General features: G+C 43.7%; 1 long non-coding RNA gene across 1 annotated transcript; it reads left to right on the top strand.

The window, feature by feature from the left end:
- Window positions 1-3,683: 3,683 nt before the first annotated feature.
- LOC111846384 (uncharacterized) lies at window positions 3,684-13,224 on the top strand. The gene is made up of 4 exons (XR_011993834.1): window positions 3,684-3,773; window positions 5,697-5,769; window positions 7,531-7,626; window positions 9,231-13,224. It is a non-coding gene; the product is annotated as an uncharacterized lncRNA (long non-coding RNA).
- The last annotated feature ends 7,939 nt before the right edge of the window (window positions 13,225-21,163 follow it).

Here is a 21,163-nt window from a genome sequence, read left to right on the forward strand (position 1 = left end):
CACAGGCGGGCGAGGATGAATGATACGCTCGCCTGTTTTGTCGAGCATTGGAAGCGATCTATGCAAATTCCACGCCATTATCTCTTACCACGCGCTTAGTGTGTCTCTGACAACTAGGCGCCTTTATGAGACAAGCAGTTATGTTCTCTGTGGTAGCAGAAAGGCAGAATGCTTCTCCAGTCCCCTTAGTGTAATAATCAGTCAACAGAACTGCATATCAGAGGGTCTATTGTGCAGATGGATAATGCCTTGTTTTCACTATGGTCTCTTCAACAAAGACATTGGTTGAAGAGGAAGAGCCTTTTGCTCAGTAGACGTCCCCTAGGGTGGGAAAGCTGATGAGGGATCGACTTGTTTATGGGTAACTAATGATGCATAGATTAATAAGTGGACAATCCTTGGATGTTTCTCAATACGCATACTTTACTGTATTGGGTTCTCGTGCACCCGTTTTACGTCATATTCCATTGCCGAAGACCATTTCCAATGCTGAAGAACAGAAGTACGGAGAATGGTAAAAATCCCCGGATGTTATTCTTGTCCCATCCCAAATATCAAGGACATGTTGGATGCGTCCTCGCAGAAGGAGACCAATCCCATGATTCATTGCGTCCCAAGTTCATTCTTGGAAGGCAAATTAGCAAGACCGGTCTTGCCAAGACCACAAGTATGGTCCTTGCATTGTTGGTATTGAGAAACACCCCTTGACTATACAAGTAACCATTAAGCCCCTTAAAGTGTGAGTCTATTATAATGATAGTCATGTGACTATGGGGGGAATCAAAAAGCACAGAGCTTTCAGCTGGAACATCTCATCACACCTGCGGAGCTCAGCAGCACCTGCACAGAGCCCAGCTCTGCCCTCATGGCGTAATGCAGTAACAGTTCCCAGTGAGTGCCTTTCATTACAGGGAACCTTTCTCTCCTAATGAAAGCCTCTGTTTATCGTGAGGCCTGCCGCTCAGCCCCCACCCATGCGGATGAGTCACATGTCTGCGGACGGCACGCAGGTGCTTTTAATGATAAAAGAGCATGTGAAAGCAGTAGGAGAATCCACAGTGTTAGGTTACAGAAGGGTTATGTAGCTAAGAATGTGATTGCAAATGTTGGTGGAGGAATGAACTAAAAAAAAAAATAGGAAATGACTGATTTTATTCAACCAGAGTCACAAAGTCATGACTATATGCTATCCTGAGTGCAGCTGTTTAGTTCTGTACTAATAAGCAGAATAATCATTTGTGCAGCTGAATGATGAGGTCAGAGGAGCATTAAAGGTGAGCTGCAATTCTAAATAGAGGAGGAGAGGATGATGAGTGAATCCATTCATTCATTCATCCATCTTCAGAGAGGCAGTGTGCCAAACAGGTCATCCCAGACCTCTTTCTGCAAGGGCACTCGTTCCGGGCGATCCGCAAGCATTCCCAAGCCATCTGGGAGATACAATCCCACCAGCATGTCCTGGATCTGCCCCAGGACCTCCAACAAGTGGGATAAGCCTGGAACAGCTTCACTGGGATCCCTCCAGGGGGTGTCCTTAGAAGATTCCCAGACTGCCTCAGCTGGCTCTTCTGTCTGAAGGAGTAGTTCAAGGGTTTGCCAAACTGTCTTGGGAATCACCCAATAGCCTCTCCCCATGGCCTCTGCTCCGCATAAAAACATTTGCCACCGTGACTGCCTTTGTTGCAGCCCGTCTGGTCTGTCGTTGCCTTTCAGCTGACAGTACTGCCTTGAAGGCTTTCTTCATTAGCTCGACAGCTTCTCTCACCGCTGGTGTCCACCAGCTGGTCCTAGGGTCATTGCCATGGCAGGCAACGACCTCGTTCTGGTCACCACTTTTTGTAACGATTGAGGCCTTGAACATAGTCTACTCAGCCTCAATGTCCTCAGGTTCACTCAGCACACTGGAGAAGCTATTCCGGAGGTGTGAGCTGAATTAATCTAACACAGAAGCATCAGACAGACCTTCCTGGCAACCCTTGAATATATATCTGCGGGGCACGATGAGTGAGGCGAAGTTTAATTCTCAGTTACCAACCAACCGTTGCTAAACATCATAGATATTTCAGGGGAAAGGGCCACAATGTCATCACTGAAATATCTGAGATGAAGCCTTTGGTTTTATGTGTCTGAGTTTCATGCTGAGACGGTGATGTGACAGAATCAAGCGTGCGACACAGCGTCGCTTCATTTAATGAAATTTAAAAATAAACACTTTCATTTTGTAGCCCTAAGCCTTCTGCGTGTGGTAATGCCCAATACAAATAAAACAAATAAATTCACTGATAGAAGAATCCAGTATCTTGTGTATCTTTTAGTGGAACAAAGGAGAATATTCCATGGTTTGATAGTCGTCTTTTAACCATCTGCCATGGTTGACAGCAAGCTTAATGGTGACTCATAATGCTGAATCGTCATGCCATAAATCACAGTACCTTCTCAAAAAGTTCTTTTCACCCTTGTATCCTTCAGGCTGCTGTGAACCTGTACTCACTAGATATTCCACACACAATTCTTTTTCAAGCCTTTGAGAAATAAATGCAACTACTTTACTGGGCCCTTGGAAAGGATCTTTTCAACAGCACCAGGTTTCCGTCACCAGGCCATTGAAGATTCCCCATGTCAGACAGACTGGGGAAATTAACTCAAATTTTCCTTTCCTTCCACTGGATATAGAGCAATAAAACAGAGGAATAGTGTAAATGACATATGATGTTGAATTAATCAGACCTAGAACCTAAAAATAATCTTTATTTCTGTCATGTAATTTCACAGGTAATGCTGTATTAGTAACATGAGTTTAACATTATCTACCAAAGTGGGCAATATTTCTACCTGTTAGCTCTACCTGTAACATGATTTAACCAAGAACGAATAATCCAGGATTTTAAAAAAATATGCAAATAATAGCATCTATAATTAAGAATGAAAAATAGGGTAAACCCCTAAAGCAGGACTGGGGGACCTTCTCGATGTTTTGAAATTGATTTTTGGAAGGAAAACAAAAGCTTGCAACCTGCCTGTTACAGAGACGTTGCAAAGCAATGTTAGAACGGTAACGAACTGCTACGAGATGCAGCGGAAGAGCCATAGTTAAACGTAAGCGCCCAAGGATCAAATCTGTGACAGCTTCGCAGACAGTTGAACCTCTCAAATGTGTAGCTTTGTTATCACTGGAAAATAGTTAAATGGCATTTGTTAATTCCATATTCATTCCCCAGTTGAAATGATCAATCATTCCATGATTAGAATCCGTATGTGCGTTTGTTTATATGGGTGCCGCCTGACTACTGAACCAGAGAGAGAGAGCATGCAGGATGAAGGCAAGTTGTGCATAATAAAAGCGGGGGGTATGGTGGTTTAAGCACATTGTACCGGATGAGGACTATACGTGGGCATAGTCCGTAATTGTAACGTCGTATCCACAGGCATACCACATCCACAGATATCCACGGGGAAGCAGAGCATCACATGCTGGAAAAAGTAATAATCTATACGTTTTTCAGGCTTTGCATCAAGTAAATGTTGCTTGATATTTAAACATTCATATTCATAAATCTTAGGAACATGATATATAACGTAATATATTCTACCGAAAATTAATACTAAAATAATGCTGTTTAATATTGTTTTTCAACTTATAACGGTGTATGCTGCCATCTACTGGCACTGGATAAATATGCATGGTCGGACAATGGTTCTGGCGCATTGTTGGTTATTTTCTAATAAATGACGTAGGACATAAACTGTGAATGCGCCACGAGGGAAAGACGAAGGTAAGATAGCATAAATATCTTGTTCTGTACATTATCCATACCTGAATTTGAAAAATGAAACCCGACTGAACTGTAATCCAGATAAATAGCTGTCATTGAATTGATTTCTAACAAAATCAATCAAAGTCAGACCATGTTAATAAATCATGCTGCCAATACGTTCATAGGGGGTTTTAGAGAAAACAGTCCATGTATTTGTATTTTGAGATCCTGCTTGCCCGAATGGATACTGAGACTCTTAACAAATGGTTGTCGTGTAGTTGCTAGGCGGAATGATCACAATGTCCTGCCGTGTTCCCTCCTGTTGAAAAGCAGCTTTCCGTTTCTCCTGAATATGTGGGCAATATGTGATCTTAAGGGTAGATGAAAGAACCCAAAGTTTATCCTGACTCGGCAACAGGGGGCAATCGTGTCAGCTGGTTTGGTTGAATTTCAGCGGAACACAGTGTTAACGGTATTAGTAAAAGATTAGAACCATCCGTCTTCCACCCACTTACCCAGATCAGGGTCATGGGGAACCTGGAACCCATCCCAAGCAACACTGGGCACAGGGCAGGGGTACAGGGGTACACCCTCGGTGAGCTGCTAGCCCGTAACAGGGCACACACACACACACTGTGGAAAATTTAGAGCAGTATTTCCCAACCCGGGTCTCGGGGACCCCTGGACAGTCCACGATAATGCTCCCTCTGAGCTCCCTGCTAGACAGTCCACGTTTTTTGCTCCCTCCCAGCTCCCTGTTAGACAGTCCACGTTTTTGCTCCCTCCCAGCTCCCTGCTAGACAGTCCACGTTTTTGCTCCCTCCCAGCTCCCTGCTAGACAGTCCACGTTTTTGCTTCTTCTCAGAAAAATCTACATATATACTCTAAACACCCAAAGCAAGGGTGAAATTTGAACCTAGATAAATGTAATTCAGTTAAGATACATTTAACCTACGTGAATACCAAAGTAATAAACATTTAACCTACGTGAATACCAAAGTAATAAACATTTAACCTACGTGAATACCAAAGTAATAAACATTCTAAATATAATAATTGATGTGTAACTGCAGTTTTAAAGACTCTGATAAATACAAATCTCATTTGAGACTCAGTCTTTTACTGCCCCTTATAAATATCTGAATTTGGAAAAACAAACGGTTGAAATGGGATGCGAATAAGTCGCTGGCAAATGCACTGACTCAAAGCTCTTGGTGGGGAGGCTAATAAATTACTCTGCCAATAAGGCCAAAGAGGGCTTTTAGAGAAAACAGTCGTACACACACACACACACACACACACACACATATATATATATTTTTTTTTTTCATTCCCCTCTGGACTAGCATGAAGCAATATAAATTAGGCAGCCATATTGAATGTCAGGCAGAGTTTATCTTTCATGGACAAAAATGGAACGATCAGTCATTATTCAAGCCGTGCAGATATTTTGCCGAATTTCCCTGGACACTGGAGGTGCCGCCCCACAGCTGACACTTTCTACCACAAATATTTCATTATTCACCGTTGTCAGGGCCTGTGTTTCCCAAACCTTCCAGACGAATTCCAGCTGAATGGGATTGTTTCCCACAGAAGAGCATGACAGCACTGTTCATAATTACAGAGCACTGATTCCTTACCCAGTCCCTGGCCACAACGGGTGGAGCTTTTTAGCTTAACCAACTGATTGTTACTCTAACTGAGCAAGGGCACTTGTTAGTGCTTCAAGCTACTAGGATCAAAAGTCATTCTTGAAAACAAAAATGAGGTTGAGTGAAAACGCCACGCTCCCCTGCTCTTGTGGGCTGGAGTCACTGTGTGTTTTTAGTCAAAAGGAGAAAACATCAAAATGTTTTTCTCTCCTTGTCGCTCTTTAAATATTTATTTTAAAGTGAGTTCTTCATCCATGATTTTTCTGCTTATATCTTTGGAATCAAAAAGTACTGAAGATGAAGTCGGGCCCCCAGGCACAAATATCGGCTGATGACTGGAAACGCCGCCGCTTTTCACCCTGGTGAGCTGACAGATGTCTTTGGGTGCAGACTGAGAGCTTACCTTCAGGGCTTATGCCCAAAATAGATTATAAGTGAAGAGAAAATAAAGACAGAGGTCAAGGAAATCATAGCTGAACTGTTTCCCAAAGTTATCTCCCTGGTTTAATGAGGAACATAATCTCCCACAATGAGCATGTATTCCCATGGGTCAGATAGCCACGGCCGTTATTACATTATCATGAAAAAACTAAAAGACCATCCGTCTTGCAACTGCTTATCCTGGTCTGGGTCACAGAGGGGGGCCTGGAGCCTATCCCAGGACACAAGGCTAAGATACACCCTTCACTGAGTGTCATTCCATCCCTGGGCACAAATATACACACCATCAATCACACAATACAGGCAATTTAGAAACACTGATTAGCCTAATTTCATGTCTTTGGATGGTGGGAGGAAATTCTCACAGAAGATGCGGAATCTAAAAATGCCCAAAGTTCAGGCAGGATTCAGTCCCCAGATCCTGGCGGTATGTGGCTCTAGATGCTACTGACTAAGCAATGTGTGTTTTTAATAACACGTAATCATGTGATCGTCAGCCAAACTGCATCACGACTTGGCAAAAGACACACTGAGATGCTGGCATCCGTATGTTTTGAGGGGATGTTTATTGCTCTGTCTTTTTTAGAGTGACATTGAAATATCAGATTCAGGTCAAATTTGAAAGCTTTATTGTCATTTGTACAAGTATGAGTACAATGAGATGCGTACTTGTGTCTCTGCAGATTTATTCAAGATGGTGATGAGCAACAATAAACAGCAACAACAGAATAGTGAACAGTAGCACAGAATATATACAATATACAGTGACATATTAGTAGGACAAGGCACTGATGTTTAAAGTGCCAGTGATTTATAAATAACAGTGGTAATTGGGAATATACTGTTATCAGTGTGTATTTAACTTTTTTATTACTGTAGTAGAAGCTGTTCCTGAGTCTTGAAGCACATGATACTAAAATAGGCTGGGAATAATGTATAGTGACAACACTGGACAGTTGGATGGAGCCATAGTTTGGCCTGGCTTTGCTCGCAGTGCATCACGAAACCTAGAAACACTTTATTTTGTGCATTGGAGTGCCGCTAATTGAAGAGGTTCTGCATTTGAGAGTCAGGATTCCAGAGTTTATCGTCATATTCACAATAACTGTCAGTTACATTACAAAGTAAACACAAAGCAAGGATTACAAATACAAATTAAGGTGCTTACAGTAAGACAGAGGAAAGGTATAATAAAAACCTCATAAAAATCCAGTAATCAATCAAGTTTTTTGTAATTTTGATAGAAGTATTACTAATCACCGGAATCAAATCAACAAAGTGTGATTTGTTTAGCTAATGCAAAAGCAGTTAGACGTCAGATTTTTGCTCAGGCATGGAGGAAAACATGACTTGGGAAAATACAGACATTTCATAGTAAGATGATCGTGAAAACAGGACATATGATCTGTAGAACCTGGCGCTGATGGACTCGACACCACAGGCCAAACCCCCTGTATCTTCATAAGCCCTCTGCTGCATCCCCACCAGCTGTCCAGACAGAAGATAAAAGCCAGAGAGAGATAATTTCATACTCCAGTGGTGAAAGACTGAAGGATGGTGTAGCAATGAAATAATATTGCACTTCAGTGACTCACACTACTGACCTTGGCAAGGATCCTGGAGGACGACTGTCTATCCACACGTGCTTCACATCTGGCTTGCTCTCGTTTGCTTACTTCCAGCAAACGGCAAACAACAAGTGTGCCGGGGATGAGGAAAATCACAACGCAGAAAGCGTCCCCTAACAGAACATCTTGTGGAATAGGCTAACGTTATTGGTGAGTCATTGAGGCGATCATTTGTGTGTCTGTAGAAGAACGATATATTTTCAGGATGAGTTTTTGCTAAATGCAAACTGCACTGTATAATCATTGACTTATTCTTTTTATTCATGGAAATCATAGCTTTTTTATTGGAATGAGGTTGGGTAAGTTGCATTAGCATTCAGGAGACAATCATAAACGTTTAGGCAAATGGATTGTTACAGGATGCTAAAGGTAAATCTCGTGGTCATGTGACACTGTCCCCAAAAATGAACATTGAGACGAAGCCACGGCACGTTGCGTTGATTCACGGAGCATGGTCGCCTGGCGGAATGCTGCGCTTGGCAGCTGTCTGCGGTATCACAGCTAACACGTGCCACTGTAGTTGTGGCAACATGCCTCGCAAATGTGCTGGGTTGCTAAAGCATCTGGATCTACAGCTGGAATAGCCAGGCAGAGGCAGGTTGAAAGACATTGAACCACCCCTGCCAGGAAATGACATCACGATGCAGGTGATGGATAATATTCCTGGACCCTGAGGGTATTTCACAAAGCAGGTCAGGTGAGGTGTTCCTAACTTATCCGTGTTCGTCTACGTAGATAGTCGGCTTCAGGCTTGTTCAGCTTTACAAGAACGGAGCTCGACTTCTGTTGTCCTGCTCCTGCGCGTCAGACTCAAACAGAACATGTGAGGTGGTTCATCCATTAGCACGTGTTAAATGAACACGCATCCAGTGTGTGTGAAGATGAATTATGTAGCTTTAGCGATAATGCTGTCAAGAGGAGTCCATAATGATGCCGTGACCCAGTGCTGCCCTTAGAGCATGGGGGGAAGAGACACCTGGAAACCAATCACCGATAAACCAAAAGCAAAGAATCATTACATAGTGCAAGGAACTAATGAGAGATGAGAAGCTTAACCTTGACACGACAGGGATCAGCTCGTAATGGATAGGATCCCAGAGGAGCATCTCTTCCGAGGAGGCTTTAGGCCCTTAGATAGAGGTGGAATACATTTCCATCTGTGCATGAGCTGGGAAATGGACCTGAGCTTTAACGTGGGATGGTCCCTTCCAGGGGAGCATGAGAAGTGTTTGGCTAACAGGACACGGAAAAGGCTTCCAAAGTATCCAAAAAAAGCACAGAGCACCTCACTGTGAAGCCATTCGCCCCATTGTTATTATTATCTTTGTTGTTGTGACATTTTTAATAAAGCAGATGCTTCTATCCAAAGTGACATATTTTTGAGAAAAATGGGTCAGACAGTCCCTGGAGCAATTGGCGGTTAAGGCCCTTGGTCAAGGGCCCAAAAGTGATACCACTCAAGTGTAGGATTGTAACCTGCAACCTTCCGCTCAGAGGCACAGCATCCTATAATAATAATAATAATAATAATAATAATAAAAATAATAATAATAATAATAATAATAATCTGACTTTCTTTTGCAGCCAAAAGGCACATAGTTGGACTTATTTGTATGGCAGTGCATGCATATTTGTGCCATGTGACTACCTAGGATCCTGTCCAGGGTGAACCTGACCAGGATAAGCGGGTGGAAGATGGACCGATTATTATTATTCTTTTTTAAAATAACTTGTGCCATTTATTTATCCAGCAGATCTCTGCCTACACTGCTCTCCTGCACAGAAAGAAAATCTTATTATAAGAGGCCAGGCAACTGCAAACAATGTTTCCCCCTAAAAAATGCTTCAGCAACCCTTTTTTCCCATTAAGTGAATTGTCTGTAAATATTTCAAAGATTCTCCACCTCAGTTAAGTGATGCATGTGTCCTTCAGTAAAGCTTCCCCCAAATGATTCACACACTCCCAGTGATGATATTTCAAATGGTGGGAATTGACAGGTGCCTCAGGGCATGGTGAGGGAGTTTCTCCGGTGTGTCGAGGCTACCTTTGAATCCTCCTATTAAAGCGAAGAGGATGGCTCTTTGATTCTGTGTGTAATAACCAAAAGCAGGGGGGCATTTAAAATATAAAAATGTGTTTAATCATGTGGGAGAAGGCGTTCTGTACGGCTGTCTACAAGGTCATGGAGACAAGGAAAGAAGGGAAAATATCTGCACTGAAGAGTGAAAAAAATCAAGATTTGCCTTGTGTGTTTCTGCTGTGTTTTCACGGTGATTCCATCGCCCAAAAACACACACGAAGACTATGGAAGGATATCTGTTTCCATTATCATTGTTCTGTTTCCTGGAATCTGCCAAGGCGAAGTTCTGACTCTTTTCAGCAGCCCCACACAGATGAATGGTTTGAGTGGTGGTCAACACAGCTGCTGACTGGACGCATAGTCACAGAGGTGACATCAGCCTCCAAAAGGGGATGAACCAGTAACGATTCTCGTATTTTTGTGGTGAGACCCAGTGAAGATGTTCACCTGGGAGGGAATGAGGAAGGGAACAAGGTGATGCCCCCAGCTCCCTGGCTCACTGGGGAGGTCCGTTTTCAGAATAGGGGGGCAGGCCAGACAGCATTTATGGAAACCTATGGGAATCCTCTTCTTTAATCACTGTACAGGCAGAATTACACTGTTTCCACCAAGGCCTGCTGTTAACCTGGGGGTAATGATTCGAGCCCCCTCCACCACATAAGAAGTGTCTCTCCACATGGTTCGAATGTGTGGATCCCCGATGGTGGAGCAAGCAGCAGAACCACATCCAGTCATCAGCCTCCACCTTCCAGAAATGCCTTAAAACCCATCTGCTCCATGAATCCCTCTATTGACCTCTTGGGAATTCTTGGGATTTTAACCTGCAAGACTGTTATTGAAAAATATTGCCTTTTACCATCATATTTTCTGTGCCTGAGGTTGAGAAGGGAAACATGGGAGAAATGCAGAAAGACCAGATCTGGTATACCCAGCATGCACTGGGGGTAACCTGCATCCCCGCAGTTCACTTCAGGCTTGCAGGAGTGTCTGTGCGTGTTCCGAGTGAGGATTTACCTGAGGACTCCATCTCTGGAGGGGGGTGGGAGTCGGACTGGGGCTGTCTGTGAATGAAACAAGTACATCTGCAAGAATTCAATCGGTATTGCGTGTGCTGACAGACAAACTTATTTATCTTTTGCAAAAACTATGGACCTCGAACTGCGCCAACTTCCTGGCATTAGTAATACAAAATGAAACCCTCAGTAGGTCACACCTGAAAATGCGAGCATGTTATACTTAAACAAAACTCAATGCACTGAATGTTGTTTGGTATTTAGCACATATCCTCTTGGATTGTCATTTTACAAACATTCGACAACGTGAAACGTTACGTAACATAGAGGCCAACGGGCCTATAAATCATTTTGCCGCCGCAATCCCTTCTTCTGCCAGGAGGTGGCAAGCAAGGATTTAGCATTAGATCCTGAAGAAGATTCAGTCGTTAACGAAGAGGAAGGGTAATTATTTGTGAGTGTGTGTGTGTATGTGTATGTGTATGTGTGGGTGTGTGTGTGTGTGTGTGGGGGGGGGGTGGTTTCAATAACCGAGGTTATTCTGACTTATTCTGGCTTAATTAAATAACCAAGATAAATAATTAAAGGTACAAATTTTCTAATGCCAAAAAGAAGGTTTTTAAGTGTATTAACTCCCATTGTTTTGAGCCCTGTTGCCTCGCACCTCCGTGGATGCTTTCGTATTCTCCCTGGGCTTTTATATTTATAGCTCTAAGTACCGATCGTGCCGGCTCTGCAGGGTAACGGCTTAGCCGTTTGTGACTGCGTGCCCTGCGATGGCCTGCAATCCCATCCGGCGTGCACTGTGGCCCTGCACCCAGGATCGGGGAAGTTATTCACCAAAGTAATCCATTATAGACGGAGGTGGAAAGTTCGGGTCCAGAAAGTACAAATCCAGAGCGTTTGAGTAACTTCCCCATCACTACCTATACCGGATTTGATGAAAAACTTGTTGAACGGGCATCACATTGTACGATCTTTACTTTAATGTTATAATATTGACTTGGATTTATTTGTTTGTTCATTTGTATGGTCGCACATTTACTATATGGTGGCATAAATGGCCACAGGAAAAACAGCGTCAAACGCTGGATACGTGCTAGATACCGGGACATGAACTGCAGGATGACGTTATAGTGTCTCCATCGCAGAACACGAATTAAGGCGTCTGAAACATCGTTCGCGTAGTCTATGGCACCGCTCCAGCTTCAGAGGAGCATCTGCGCGTCATTCCGCGACACCTCCCCGCGGATCTGATAGCGGACTGGATGGCGGTATCTGCGAAGCGCACACGGGCTGCAGCGGTGCTCTCTCACAGCGCAGGAATGGCCGAGGGCGCTGATAGCGAGCGCTGCGGCTGGAATCGGTGATGGAGAGGGTGTCTTTCTCTCTGACACTCTGACAAGTGTTTGTCATTATATATAAGCTCTTCGAACACCTACACTCCATTTTTTCTTCCTGAATGGTAATCATTTTTTCTCTTGGGAAAATCTGATACAGATTCTATTGTCTGAAATATAGTGAGAATGATAAAATTACGACGTGTCACTGCCTTATGCGTATTCTGTGATTTTTTTAAACTTCAAATATTGTACAATTAATAACTTCCCTGGACGATAAGTGTCATATTTTTATCTTTGCAATTCGCTGTTGAATTTAAAGATGTTTATTCTGGAAATGCTGTGATAAATTGAACACTATAGCCAATAAAACATCTTGTTTGCAGTTTGTGACAGGAATTTGCCTTTGCCTACATCGTTTTTAGTGTAGGTAAGTTTTCAGAAGAACCAAGAAGAGCTGGTCTTTCTAAACTATGAAAACTTTTTTTTTTTCTTTCTTTTATGATTTAAATCACAGGGGGGTGCAACATTTGTGGAAATGAAAACCTGTCCACGTCCCTTAATAGTTAACAGAAAACTCCCACGAGCAGTTTGGTATTTCTTTCTTGTGTATTGTGTACCCATGGTCTTTTTACAGAAGATAGATCATTGTGTCATTTTGTTTGTGCCACTGACTGCTGTTTGGCAGACAGATTTAATTGAGGTGAGTTGTTTTCTTTTTTTACCTCTAATCTAGTCAGTTGACATCATTCATGTATGTGCATCGTTACAGTTCATTTTACTTATTTAACTGATGCTTTTATCAAATGTGGCCTGCATTTTTGAGAAATCAGGGTCAGTCTGTCCTTGGAGAAATTAAGGGTTAAGAGCCGTACTCAAGGGCCCAATGGTGAAATCACTTTGCCAACCGTGGGACTTAAACCGGTGACCTTCCGATCACAGGCACTGCGTCCTAACCCCACACACCGCCCCCTGGGGGTCTCAGCTTTATAGGGTCCCAGTCTTCCTGATGAAGAGTCATTGTGAAGGGCCTCTCCTCTCAGGGATGTGCAGCCCATTAGATCATCAGCAAGGAGTCCTGGAGGAGAACAGGGGCTGTTATTTACTCCACAACAATGTCCTCCTCATGTCTCACCCACACCCCCCTGGAGAATTGGCCTTTTGTGCAGCACACCATCAGGTGTGAGAGCTCGCAACGAGACACCCCCACCCCCTTCCGGTTTATGACTTTGGACATGATGACAAAACATAATGCCCCATTGTTACCCCCCTCTAAGTGGGAGTAACGGGACATGCCAAAGGTCTGGTATTCGTTTCCGAGCCATCTCAGGGAGTTGGGGGTGGGGGGGGGGGGGTTTGTTCCGTCTGATCCGACGGGGTGCTTTGAAAAGCCCCCAGGGCAGCAGAGAGCTCTCGCCCACTGTCTGTTCCAAGGAAGTGAGGGAGGGGGCAAGCCCCGAACACGTCTGTGATTTCCTGCCCTGATTGGTGACAGCGGGTGGCAGATTTGCTGAAAGGTGTCTGCTGAAATGATGGCTGTCTCCACTGGTTGCATGGGCACTGTGCTTGGGATGTGATGTCATTTTCCACCTGCCAGGGTACAGCATTGTGTCAGCCTAGGGAATTTGTTACATCCATGCATGCATTTATGCATCCATCCATCCATCCATCCAGCCATCCATCCATTCTTCATTCCATCTTCCAACCACGTATCCTGAGGAGGATTGCAGAGGGAATTGTCCTTAATTAAATTAGGTAAAGCTAGGAATAATGTTTCATTACTGTTCTGAACAAAGAAAAACACATTTATTAATTCTAAACATAATTATTCATATATGCATGTGTTTAGCATTGTATTACTTTAATTATTACATGCATATTTTCTGTAATTAATCATTATCAGGTTTTTATCTATCTTGCAACACAAAATAGATGAAATAGAAGCATGATTTCGCAGAAGTCCTGGCAGAATTAACTCAGCAATGAAAACTGTCCTGCACGCAGTGTGAAGGAGCCTTATATTGTTTGAGGGAAGCTCGGTATGAATTCTGGACAGAAATTGCCTCCATATGGTGACTTCTAGTCAAGCATGCCCAGATCAGCATGTGACGATAATCCCATTGCTTATAGGAAACACGGGCCGTAAAATTTGGGAGCTTTGCTTTTCTCAGGTGGAGCAGTCGATACGCTGCGCGAGCAGCCAGCAAACGCCTGTGAGTGTTTTTCAAGTATCTTGTTCTGCAATTGAGCACCACACTTTACACCCACAGTGCGCTTTGTTAAGAAGAAAGAGGGAAAACCTACTTGCATATTAACTGAACGGCCAGTTATGAAGTATTTTTTCACAGGGTGGAATAAAAATAGTATTTTGCAGTGTTTCATATTTATCAGATATGATTATACATCTGTTTATGTTTCCAAAGCTTAACCAGTGCTGGGTATTCCAGTGTATTCCAGTGAGCACAGGGCACAAGGCTGGACTGCACCCTGGATGGGATGTATATCTGTATATCTTGTTTATCTTAAACGGGTGGTAAAGGCCTTTTGTAATAGTGTAAGATATTTTCTAGAGGTAAGTAGTTCATATATCATCCATATGTTCAGCCATAATGTTCCTACTGGAGTAGCTGCCATTATATTCTCTGTCCTTCCTGGGATCGAATTTGAGCTCAGTGTACTGCACCAGCGCTTATAGAAAACAGATGGATGGCTCCTCAAAACTTGATTAATAAGCATAATGAAGCCATGCAGTTGGAAACATTGACCTATTTTTGCTTCTGTTATGCTCTTGTCTATTTAAAACCTTGTGCGTGGTGACAAGACCGAGCATGAAGATAGCAGCCATGCCAGACCGGGTAAAGTTCATGCGAGAAAGGGAGCGAGCGCTTCAAGGCAGAGTGATGGATTTCATGAAGGGGAACCTGCTGAGATCCTGCAGCTTCGACATGGAGCAGCATCCGCCCATCACCGAGGACCTCCAAGCCCATCGCCGAGGACCTCCAAGCCCATCGCCGAGGACCTCCATGCCCACCGCCGAGGACCTCCAAGCCCATCGCCGAGGACCTCCATGCCCATCGCCGAGGACCTCCATGCCCATCGCCGAGGACCTCCATGCCCATCGCCGAGTCTCCGCATGCGCTACAACTCTATCGCGATATGTAGCCCAGTCGCAACAATCACACCCTCCCCTCATCCCTGTCGCCTTCTGCTTCCTCACGCTCATTCTTGTGAATAAAAAATAAACTGGCACAAGTCACTGAAACGTCAGGAGCACCACAGCTGGTCTAAGACCCCTCCCCCTCCATCACCACCCAGGAATACATGGACAGGGCCAGACTTCCCAAAACAAACAGAGCCTGAGTAACAGAACTCAACTGGGAGGGGGGCTTGGATCAGCTGTAACTTGTATCCATAGCGAAAAACAGATGAATACTCACTAAACTTCTCAAGAGAGAATTTCCTTTCCTACTGATGAAAATACGATCACTCTCGAGCCCACCATTGCTCTGGAATTGTGGTCACTCATCCTGCAGAAAGGCCTGTTGTATGGCAATAACTTTATGTGATGTTTCTCTTTTCTAAAGATTTCCGTTGGCTGAATCCTGCATCTACGCATATGAGGGTTAACATATAACATGCACACAGGATATTGCCTGTAAAATATCCTAAAGGGGAAACACACACACATTAGTAAGATGACATACAAAATAAGAAGCTTCTCGTTTTGTGCCATAAGACTGTCAAATGCTCTGGATACCGAACACCCAACAACTTAAAATTTTTATGCTTGTCAATATGCTTTTGCATGTATGGGATGAGAGGGGTAATTGCATTGTGGATATTTAATGGAAGGAATTCTGTAGCATTGTATGATTTGGAAATGCAGAACATTTTGGTCCATTGCTTATTCAGTCTTTGAAGGTCCTACTTTCATCATCATTGACTTCAATTGACTTTGCGCGGCTCATAGTGGTTGACTTCGATGGACTGTGAAGATCAATTTTATGTACTGTAAGGTAAGTGTTAAAATACTTGTAGGTCAGGGATTAGCAATGCGGCTATGACTTAGCTGTAATCTCAGTGGTCTGGAAACGAATGATTACCACACACGTAAACATCTGTGCCTGAATGTTTTCTGAACAATTTAGCGTCATATTTGCCACAATTTAGCTGCACCTCTAGCAATTACAAGCCTACTATACAGTTGCAAAGTCTAAAACAAATCGTCTTCTTTTCCATTGGGCTTCCCAATAATTCTGGGTTATCCGTTCATTTGATTTGTCATCTGGAAGAGTTCCTGTTAACATGGCCAGTGCTCAGAAGTGTCCAGACGAATGTTTTTAGTGACAAATGCAAAAAAGAGTACCATTCACTGTCATCGAAGACTCTAATTCTGCGGTCTGGAAACTTCAAGTCCACATCCTGCCCTCTCCACAGTAAAAATGTGCTTCTTTATGATAATATGTCAAAGTAATTTTAATGGTGGAAACCCACGGAATCTGATTGTCTTGTAAAAACTGAAGAATGATCCTTGATGTATTACCAGCCTTCCCATAATTAAGTTAGATCTGTTCGCATTGTTTATTTCCTTAGCAGTTTTTCTTGCTTGATTTGCACTGCTTGCAGTATTATGTGGTTGACACCCTAAGTAGAATATAACAGTAAACGCACTTAGCCTTTAGGAATTTGACGTAGTTCCTTGGAGGGCTGGGACTCTAAGCTTAAAGTCACACACTTATCAGTTACTAAATTGAAGTTCTATATGGACTTGTCCACTAAACCATTTTAATTTGGTGTCGCAGATCGAAACATTATATCACCCGACAATTAAGAGACATTGATTCATTTGTTTGTGTTTTAAAGAATTTCTGTTTTTCTCACTCTATTAGCACTATTAATTAGACTTAGAGAAAACTAATTAATTACAGGTTTTTAGCAGATACTTTTATCCACAGTAAGTAGGGTGCCACAGTCCCTGGAACAACTGGGGTTAAAGGCTTAACGGCCCACTGGTGAAAACGGCTCCCTAACTCGGCGAGCCATGCACCAATAATTAAACTTCATACTGAATTTACTGAGTTTTCAGCCAACATCAGAAGCTGCCAGGTATTTTCATCCCTTAGTGAGGCGAGGAAGTGAGTTTCTCCCCATGCATTTCATCAACTGTGCATCTCAAATGCATTATTCAGCATCCAACAAGCTTTTTGAGCAGCTCGCATGAAAGGTATCAGACATCTGAGACCTCTTGTCTTGGACAAACTACATCAAACAGCAGCTCGCCACAGCTTACAGTCTCCTCTTGATCATTCCCATAATCCTCCACCACGGTGGGGTCCGTAGAGCATCGTGTCGCCCTACATAGGGGGTTTCTCAGAATGACTGAGCAAATTCAGAGTGGGTTCCACAGCTTACCTCCCCCGGAATGAAAGTGACACAAGAGATGGATTGGACATGGGATGCAGATGAACTGAAGGTCCTCCACCGCTGAGCCGCTGGGAGATGCAGAGCGAGTGACGGTGGAGTGATAGCCCTTTAAGCATGCCTGCCGTGTGAATCCTGCCTGACTGAAATCTGATTGATTCTCTACATGGTGCGGAAGAAGATGGGAGGAAGTAGTAATAGACAGACAACAGCGAAGCAATGATCAGCAGTGTGTGTGTGTGGATTATGTTTATATTGCATTGTGGGGACCAAATGTTCCCCATAATGTAATATAAACCTGTTATTTTGACGTTGTGGGGACCATTTTTCAGGTCCATACAAAGAACTGTGAATGCAATAAAAAAAAGTTAAAATGCCAGAAGTCTTGTATTTTGCTTGGTTACTGGGTGGGGGTTAAGGTCATCGTGTTAGGGTTAGAGTTTTCCCCATAGAAATGAGTGGAGAGTCCCCACAAAGATATCATTACAAATCTGTGTGTGTGTGTGTGTGTGTGTGTGCAGCCACCTATGTTGCCTAATGGGTTGACTGGCGCTTTGTGTATATTTGTGTGTGTGTCTCCTGATCCTACTGCCATACTAAGTTACATGTCTCACTTCCATCCTCTCATGGACTTCTACCCCAGGGCAGCAGGTGAAGGTCATCGGTCCTGGGTTCGAATGTGACGTCTGCAGGCTCGGATCCATACATAAACCCTTCATGAAGGGTTCATTAAGCGGACTGATTTGTAATTAATTTGCCATTTCCATTTTCACAAGCATATCTGCCTCAAATTAATTTGGCCCTCCTGCTTTCACATGCCAGGGTCAAGTACCTCAGGAAAGTCAAACCCATGGCCTCCATCAATTGAGTATTTATGCTATTTAAAACTGAACAGCAATGCATGGTGCTCAGCTGTAATGTGGCTTCAGAGTGCAGCATTACCGGCATAATTAAAATTTAATTTCTCTCAACAAATGTCAACATTATGAGCAAGAGCTATAGTATTAGTATTATGACTTACAGTTTTTGCTGGAGTAGGCATGTTTCAACAGAGAGCAAATTGTCTGTGGGATAGTAATTAGTAACTCTCATGTTTACTTAAAGGCAGACTCACTGCTATTTTAGCCCAGTAATTAGATTTGCCTGTGAAATGTCTGTGGTACAATGTGATTTGACTTTGCAGGGGTTTTTGAGGGGAGCAGACTTCCCTGGTATTCGGGGGCACAGGAATCTTACAGAGAGCCGTGTGCTTAATAACCATGTGACTGCAGAGAGACCAAAGACGGCAATCGCAGAGATTCACTGGCGTGCAGGAAAAAGAGCTCCATCTCGGTTGGGTGGGAAGGGCGATCTTTCTCATTGTGGTCATCACAGCAAGGGGCGTCCTTGGTGAAGAATTGGGATTGTCTGCGCTGAATTAAAGTCTTAAAAAACTTCTGTACCCTTGACAAAAGCATGCAACTGATATTAAAAAAAATTATAAAGTATAGCAATTTATGTGACAGTTTTATTTCCAGCAACAAACATTTTTTGAGAAAGCAAGGTTAGACAAACCTTGGAGCAACAGGGGTCAAAGGTCTTACTCAAGAGATCACTTGGCCAAATCTAGGATTTGAACCAGCAACCTTTAAAATCACAGACATAGCAGCCCAACCCACTGAGCCACACACCTCCCTCCTTTTTTAGGTGAAGCCTTGCATTACAGTAGGTGATGGGATTTGGGAAAGCATGCCATCTGAATTCTTGGCTTTTTTGTTGTGATATGAATTGGTGTGAGTGATACTCGACAGACCAAATTTCAGACAAGAGTGGCTGATAGGTAAACACAGAGCATGATGGGAAAATTAGGAAAAGAAAAGCAGCAGAAAGCCACCAGGTGCTTGTGGCTCTCCAGCTGTCACCTGATTCTGCTACGACCTCATTAGCAGCCCAAGCCTGACACGCCCTGCAGGCCTGAACACACTGTTGGGCAAGAGGTTGTGATTCTGTGCAGGGAAACGGAGACCGAGGACAATCCCACATGGAGATCACCACGCCAGAGGAGCACACAAATAATATAAGTGGCAAAGTGGGGTTCTGCTGTTGTACCTTTATAAAAGATAACTGTTATGAATAAAAAACATGCAGAGCTTCAAGCTATATATAGGCTTTTATGCCAGAGGGTGTCAAAAGGCCTTGCTGTGTAGATCTGCACCACTGTGTGGCGCTATAGAGGAGTTACTTGGAGACTGACTAGCGGCTCCAGTTTAAGTATTCGTCAGGTAGTTTTGGCAAAGCGTATGTGTGCAGGTTCCCCGTCCAAGCTGCTCAATATGAAACATTATCCTACCCAGAAAAACAAAATCACTTGAATGAGGCCACGCCCTCACATACTGTAGCAACACACAGCAGTGCTTTTCTCTCCGTGCTTATGGAGGCTGAGATCCTTGTCACAACAGCCTGATTCTGAAATGGTAAAAAGGTGGAAAGTTTATATTAACATGTGGTTTAATGTACAATAAGGACATTTTAATGCGTTAGATTTGTTGTGCTGTTAACTGCCTAGCATGAGAATGTGTGCAGGGTACAGAAACACCCTCGCATTTGCGGGAAATTAAGCAAGTAATATGTTCAAGCATGAGGTGGTGTGTAACACTGTCCTCGGGCAGAAGGTTGTGGGTTCAAATCCCTGCCTTGGCAGATTGGTTTCCCATCTGGGCCCTTGAAAAAGGCCCTTATTAACAATTACTCCAGGGACTGGTTGACTCTGCTATCTCAGAATGTGCATCATTGGAGAAGGCAGCTTCTGTTAACCAAGTCAATGCAATCAAAGGCATAGGAGAGTTTGATACCAGGGGGAATGAATGAAGCCTAATTACATACAGTATATGGGGTACGCACCCCTCATCCTTTCTGGTTCGTACACCCTGAATACAACTAATGAAAAAACCTTTAAATATCAATAGGTCTTTGGTCTTAACACCACAAAAGAAGATCTTTTATTTGCAACCACATCACTCACAGATGGAAACGTTCCGTATCGTTTGGGTTTGCATCCGAGTTCCTTCCCTGCATTTTGGTGTTTCCCACATTTACGTTTGCTTTTTTTAGCACAGAATGATAGGTTAATGTCATCGGAGAACACGCACGCGATCACACACACGCGCCTCAGAAATTATACGGGCCAATATCAGCCCCGAACGCCTGCCCGTTTCCCGCCCGCGGCACGCCTTCGTAAACAAGCGATATGCTTTTAGAAACAGATCTGAGGCCCACACTGGAAAGCAATCATTTGAGTGTCCGAAAGGAAAGCCACAGATTCGGAATGAAACGTCTGCAAGATCAGGATGAGCTTATCCCTGGAAAGAGAGCTACAAATACCCAAGCCTCTGTCCTCAGTCTCGCTGTCTGTCCAGAGCAATTTTTTTCCTCTCCCTGAATTTATTTTTGCAAGTGATGTTTACTCTGCAGCTCACAGACCGTTATAAATTTGGCCAGCCCGCATAGGGTAAGGTGGGGGTGCTCTGGTGTTGCAACGTGCTGTCCAGCGGTGGGGTGGGGGGGGGGGGGCGGGGGTAGGAGGTGGGGGGGCTCGAGGATCAGAAAGGGGGGGGGTTGCCAATTCCAGCCCCCTCACCCTTTTCATCTGCCCCAGTGTTTCTGAAATTGCTTCTTGGCCTGGCCGGGTTCCTGTCCTGTATCATGCGAGTCTGCTGTCAGCGCCCAGGTCCTGATGAATAAGAAAGCTGAAAATTGGAGCAGGAAGGGAGCGTTCGAGTCTGGGAACGGCATTGGCGTGTGTGTGCTCCTCGACACGCAAACAGATCGAAAAAACACATGTTTAAAACTCAAT

This window comes from Paramormyrops kingsleyae, chromosome 11 (assembly GCF_048594095.1).
Source record: "Paramormyrops kingsleyae isolate MSU_618 chromosome 11, PKINGS_0.4, whole genome shotgun sequence".
NCBI classification, from domain to species: Eukaryota; Metazoa; Chordata; class Actinopteri; order Osteoglossiformes; family Mormyridae; genus Paramormyrops; species Paramormyrops kingsleyae.